Source organism: Bactrocera latifrons, unplaced genomic scaffold (genome assembly GCF_001853355.1).
Source record: "Bactrocera latifrons isolate USDA-ARS-PBARC rearing strain unplaced genomic scaffold, ASM185335v1 scaffold_22, whole genome shotgun sequence".
In the NCBI taxonomy this organism is placed as follows: domain Eukaryota; kingdom Metazoa; phylum Arthropoda; class Insecta; order Diptera; family Tephritidae; genus Bactrocera; species Bactrocera latifrons.
Genome location: NW_017535741.1, coordinates 1,730,058 through 1,735,372, shown reverse-complemented (window position 1 = coordinate 1,735,372; position 5,315 = coordinate 1,730,058). Strand labels below are relative to the sequence as shown.

At 35.5% G+C, this 5,315-nt stretch overlaps 1 non-coding gene across 1 annotated transcript; it reads right to left on the bottom strand.

Annotated features, from left to right (window-relative positions):
- Positions 1 to 1,874: 1,874 nt before the first annotated feature.
- On the bottom strand, positions 1,875 to 1,946 carry Trnaq-uug. The gene has a single exon. It is a non-coding gene; the product is annotated as a tRNA-Gln (tRNA).
- Between the last annotated feature and the right edge of the window lie 3,369 nt (positions 1,947 to 5,315).

Sequence of the window (5,315 nt, the reverse complement as noted above, 5' to 3'; positions counted from 1 at the left end):
TGTCCGCCCTCTCTTTTGCTCTACGTTTATCATTTTATGCTGCGTTTTCTTGTGTCACCTATATTGCAAAGCTTTTAACATATTTGTCACATTAGACACACTCACAGCGCAAGTTTATTGAATGAATGACGGTGACGACATTTACCAACGACAGCGTAAAATGAAAAGCTGTCAAACAGACAATTACGAAAGACCTATACTACTATATTTATGACTTGAACAAATTGGCAACAATTTAATACAAATGTGTCACCCAACACCACATATATACATATAGATATGTAGTACATAAATCTCTTATTTGTATAGGCGAGTATTAGCTGATGATAAGCTGAATACTGAAGTTTAAGTGGCAAACAATGTAATTGTAATGAAATGCGAAAACATATTGCTTCAGTTAATCCCAAATAAGGCTGTTATAAAACTTGACTTCGCACATACGAGTGGTATTCGCGAACATAATTGATGAACTTTAACGTCGATAATATTTTCTTGCGCTCGGCGGAGTAGTGTTTGGACACCGTCACTATGCACGAAATGGTTCGATCCCTGTTCACGACTAACATGGTATGTTTCCTGGCGTGCAATGGAAAACTTCAAGCGTATTTTTTCTCATAAAATCCATCAAGCTTTCGAAATTGGTTATAAATTGTGGCACATACTCCAAGTGTAAAAAGTCGATTAAAATTAACAAGAATAGTCGTACTATGTAGCACATACATATGTATATCGAATATAACACTGAATCATAATAWGTAGTATTCATGTGATCTTTAACGTATTTTTAGACTAAAAGCATATTTAATTAATACTTGTTGTTCTTGTTTTCCATCGCTTTTCTGACCTAAATTAAAACTTGATTTAATAAAAATTCTTGGTTTCACTTACCAATCTKTAGGTTTACTTGCTCATATTGGGTATTCGAAAAAGTCYTTTCGTATTTTGTCAATGGCTGTCGTTGCAGTCGTATATCTTCATTGCTACCAATCACATTGMGTCATACCATACAGTGTTGGAAAGCTTCATTTAACCAAAAAGTAACAGCTTCAGAAATGAGTGAAAATAATGGACAAATTCGCTACATTTTGAAATTTTTGTATAAAAAAGGGAAGAATGCCACGCAAGCCACCAATGAAATGTATGCAGTTTACGAAGACGATGCTGTATCAGTTCGTGTAACACAACAACGGTTCGCTCGCTTCRGTAAGGAAAATTTTAAATTTCGATTCACACTGATGGTATAATGTCTCTAGTGGAAAAATGGCACAAGAAATCGACCAAAATGGTACATATTTGTTTATTAATTTGTTAGTATAAATATAAAAAATATAAGTTGAAGTATGATTAGAAATACGAAAAGACCCTATATTTCCTGAAGAGCAGTCTTAATCTCATTTTTAATAATAACTTTGTGCTCTCGTAAAGCAGAATACTTGAGGTTGTTATACTGATCAAAGCAGCTACTACCCTACCATTCGAATTGAGCTTAGGGAAGGATCCAAATTATTTTTTAATATTTTCTAGTGGTTCATTCATCACCACACTTTAAAATATAGTAAACGTTTCGCTTCTCTTATTTCTCTTCAATAATTATGGCTTGCTTCGTGGTATATTTGCCCTAAAATCAGACAAAAACGAGAATTTCCGAAGTTTGAGAATGGCAATTCTGAATAATATGACCATCTTATTGTTACTTTTGATTGCAGTTTAAACGCCGAAATTGTTTAAAACATCGCTCTGTACAATTTTTGTTTAGTTGGCTGTATGTACATATAACTTCTATACGTAAATTTTCCTTCACAAATTTCGAATTCAAATAAAAAAAAAAAAAAATTTAATAAATATGAATAAAATAAGAGATAAAGAAATGATTCAGGTCCTACCGAGATTTGAACTCGGATCGCTGGATTCAAAGTCCAGAGTGCTAACCATTACACCATAGAACCGGTTGACGCTTGTTGGGCTAAAATAAAAAGCMAAAATATAGACTGCTAGACCTTGAAATGTCATGTCAATGACGTTGAACTGCTAAAATTACTTTTATATAATAATCTAATGTGTGAAGAAGTATTTTTATCAACTCGCTCACTTATGTGGTTAGTTGTGTGTGGATTTTGGCTGCTTATGAGTTTGTTTTTTAAAAATATCTTCTAAAATTTAATTTTGAGTTGATGATGACAAGGCTTACAAATATAAGCAGAATAATGCAAAAATGTGGAAGCAGCCACTATTTTAGACCCAATTACGATTTTCCACCCACCACTATTTTGGTTGAAGTTTCCCAATTCTATATATTTGATATCAACTGAACTCGTAAAAAATATTTTGGTTGAAGTTTATCAAACTCCATCTGTTTTGTGGTTTTGAACTCTGTGTCAGTGTGGTTGACAGAACGTGAAAAATTTCAACTATTACCAAATAGCTGTAGTTCAAAATTATTATTTCGTAAATATGTTAAATGGAGCAAAGTGAACTAATAAATAATGTTAACGAATTAATAAGTTGTTTTGTACATATACATAGAAAGTTGAAACATTTGTTGAGCTCGTAGACTAAAATCGCGTAACTGGACGGGCCAACAACTACTTTTTAGGAAGCAGTAAAAACAAAATTAAGAGAACGGAGAATCATGAAGAGTCGATAAAATTTACTATTCCTATGGATATGCTTTCTTAGTAAAACTAGCAATACATATTTCAGAAGGAATTTTGCTCTGCTCTAGTGGTTTGTGTTTTATCCACTGTATACACATACTTATAGACTAGAGCTAATGCCTTTACAAATGATAAAAAAGAAAGAAAATCATAGTAATWTAAAATTCATCGGAGACGACGGATAAAATAACAAAGATTAAAAGAAAAACCATTTACGGGTTATYTATGAACAAGAAAAGAAGCGCGAGTTCGTGGTTAAATTCTCTCTTTTGTCATTTTAACGTAAATGAAAACGAATGACCATTTTAATAAATACTCACCGGTGAGCAATAACTGAATGAATTGTCTCAATATTTCGTTTAAAAACTTTCAGCTGTTTACTTATCAGCCAAATTTTAATTTTTTTAATGGCAACCCCAATGAAAGGCTGAACGTGGTCGACAGTCGTAATACAAAAATATAATTGGGTTGAGTTGCTTCAAGTTTAATTGAACTGAGTGTGGTTAGAAGGGAGTATTTGTAAAATTTACAAGTTCGAGAATCGAGATCAATAAGTAATGCTATTAAGTTTTTGAAATGTTTTCAGGTTCTTTCTTGTTTTATTTTTTTATGCTGAAAACTTACATATTTTTGTGTAAAAACTAAATGCTGGCGCCGGTTATGGTAAACTAAAGTCTGCTCATCTTTGTAGTTGCCGTTGATTGCTCCGTAGCTCTTTRCTGCACTTGCCATACACCAGCAGGCTATTTGCGGCCTCACTGCTGCTGGGTGCAGGCGGATGCACTTAAATATCTTACATTCTATAAATATTTATGTGCATTTGTGCATATGTGTTTCGGTTTGTAGTTTATTTGCGAGTGCCAACTCGTGTTGTACTAAAATGCGGAAAGTAAAAAGAAAACTTTAATTCCTTAAAACGAAAACAAAAACAAAACATACGGCAAGCCAAAAAATAACATTTAATGCTGCCGGCGGGAGGCTAAATAAACCACAAACATAAAACAGATTTTAGGTCAKTGTTTTAATGCGCTTGGTTTTCGAAGAGAGTGCGATTTATGTTGGCGAATTTATGGAAGCATGTGGCCTTGGAGATCCCAGAGATGGATTTTGGTTTCTAATTGTTCATTTTTAAGAAAACTATCGCGAAAAACAATTTCGTTCTTGWCAGGATATTGCAATGCTTTGTGGGAATTTGATTGAAGATGAATTGATTTTCCCTGKGAAAATAAGTTTAGGCCTCCGAAGCTGTTATGCTTGATAACATAGGCCCTTGAATCAATGTTTTACCTCGAATCACACCAACAGTTTCTAAGTGCGGCATTTGCTGTTTCACGTGGAGACAACTCAAACTTTGCAGAATGATTAATAATGACGTTCTTCTACTGTGAACGTACTCTTTTGACCACCGCTTGTCAACAACACATCAGTGGCAGCTATGACGAATGCATCAGCGGCGATGAAAGATTGCTGTTGCACACAAATTTCACTGCGGTCAAAAGATAAATGCAACACGAATGTGTTGAAAGTACACGCACGTCACATGCCCRTCGCCTCTACAACAGTTGCCTGCCACCAATTGTGTACCCATCTTTGTTGTCAATGTTGTGTTACCGTTGGCGGCCCCTATGCCTTTGCCCAGCTTGTCACCTGTGTTAGCAGTATCTTTCTATTGCGAAGGATTCGTTGTTGCTGTGYCAAATGTTGACTGTTCGACATCGGAGGCGAAAATGTTTGCCCTCCCACTACCCTCTTGCTCCTTGTTGCCGCAAAGTCAAGCTGCAGCCAAGCAGCGTCACTTGACCGACTGCCTGCAACACGAGTACGCTGTGTGTGTGTTTGAGTTTTGAGTGGCTAACGTGGGCATGCATATGTGGTTTGTCTCGGTATTCCTTTTGCATCTGTGTTGTATTTTGCTTGTTGGCATTGCATTGATGCATAAACGAATTTGCATTTTGTTGACTTTGTAAAAGAGATTCAAAATTTCAGTGGGAATTTGTAGTGCAGCAGCTGGCGTCAATTGTGTGCATGCGAGTGTGCTGGCCTGAGAGCATGTGGCTGCTGCTGGCCGCTTGCTGCCTTCTCCGCCGCTGCCTTCCACACCATCTACATTGCTGTGGACAATGTGTATTTTATGTCACCCGTGTGTGCAGATGCAAAGTTGTTGCGAAATGCAGCCCCTCGGGCCACTTCAAAACAAGTTTGTCAATCACAGCTGCTCTGTGGTAAATATCATTTCCTACCCTAAATTGTGCAGATAAGTCAATTGTGGTGCAATAAGTTACTTGTCGTCTGTATCATAACTCTAAGCAATTTTAAGGAGAATTGAGTGGAACTAATAGGTGACAAACTGTCTGAGGAGCTCTGACTTTTATCGATATTTTTAATATATAAAAAATAAAATTTTATATTTTAAAAAAAATTTTATATTTTAAATTTTATATTTTATTTAAGGGTTTCGAGGAAGAAGAGCTGCTTAAGTTTCAATTTTAGCCAAGGCTTATAATGCGATAGATAGGTTGTAGGGGTTACCGAATGCATGACTAGTCRAACTTTGTTTTACAACGCAGCAACACGTAATAATGTTGTTTTTATCTCAAGTTCAATATAACGTTGGGAAAATATTTAAAATTTTGAAAATACAGTCCGGAAAGTAATAGGGCT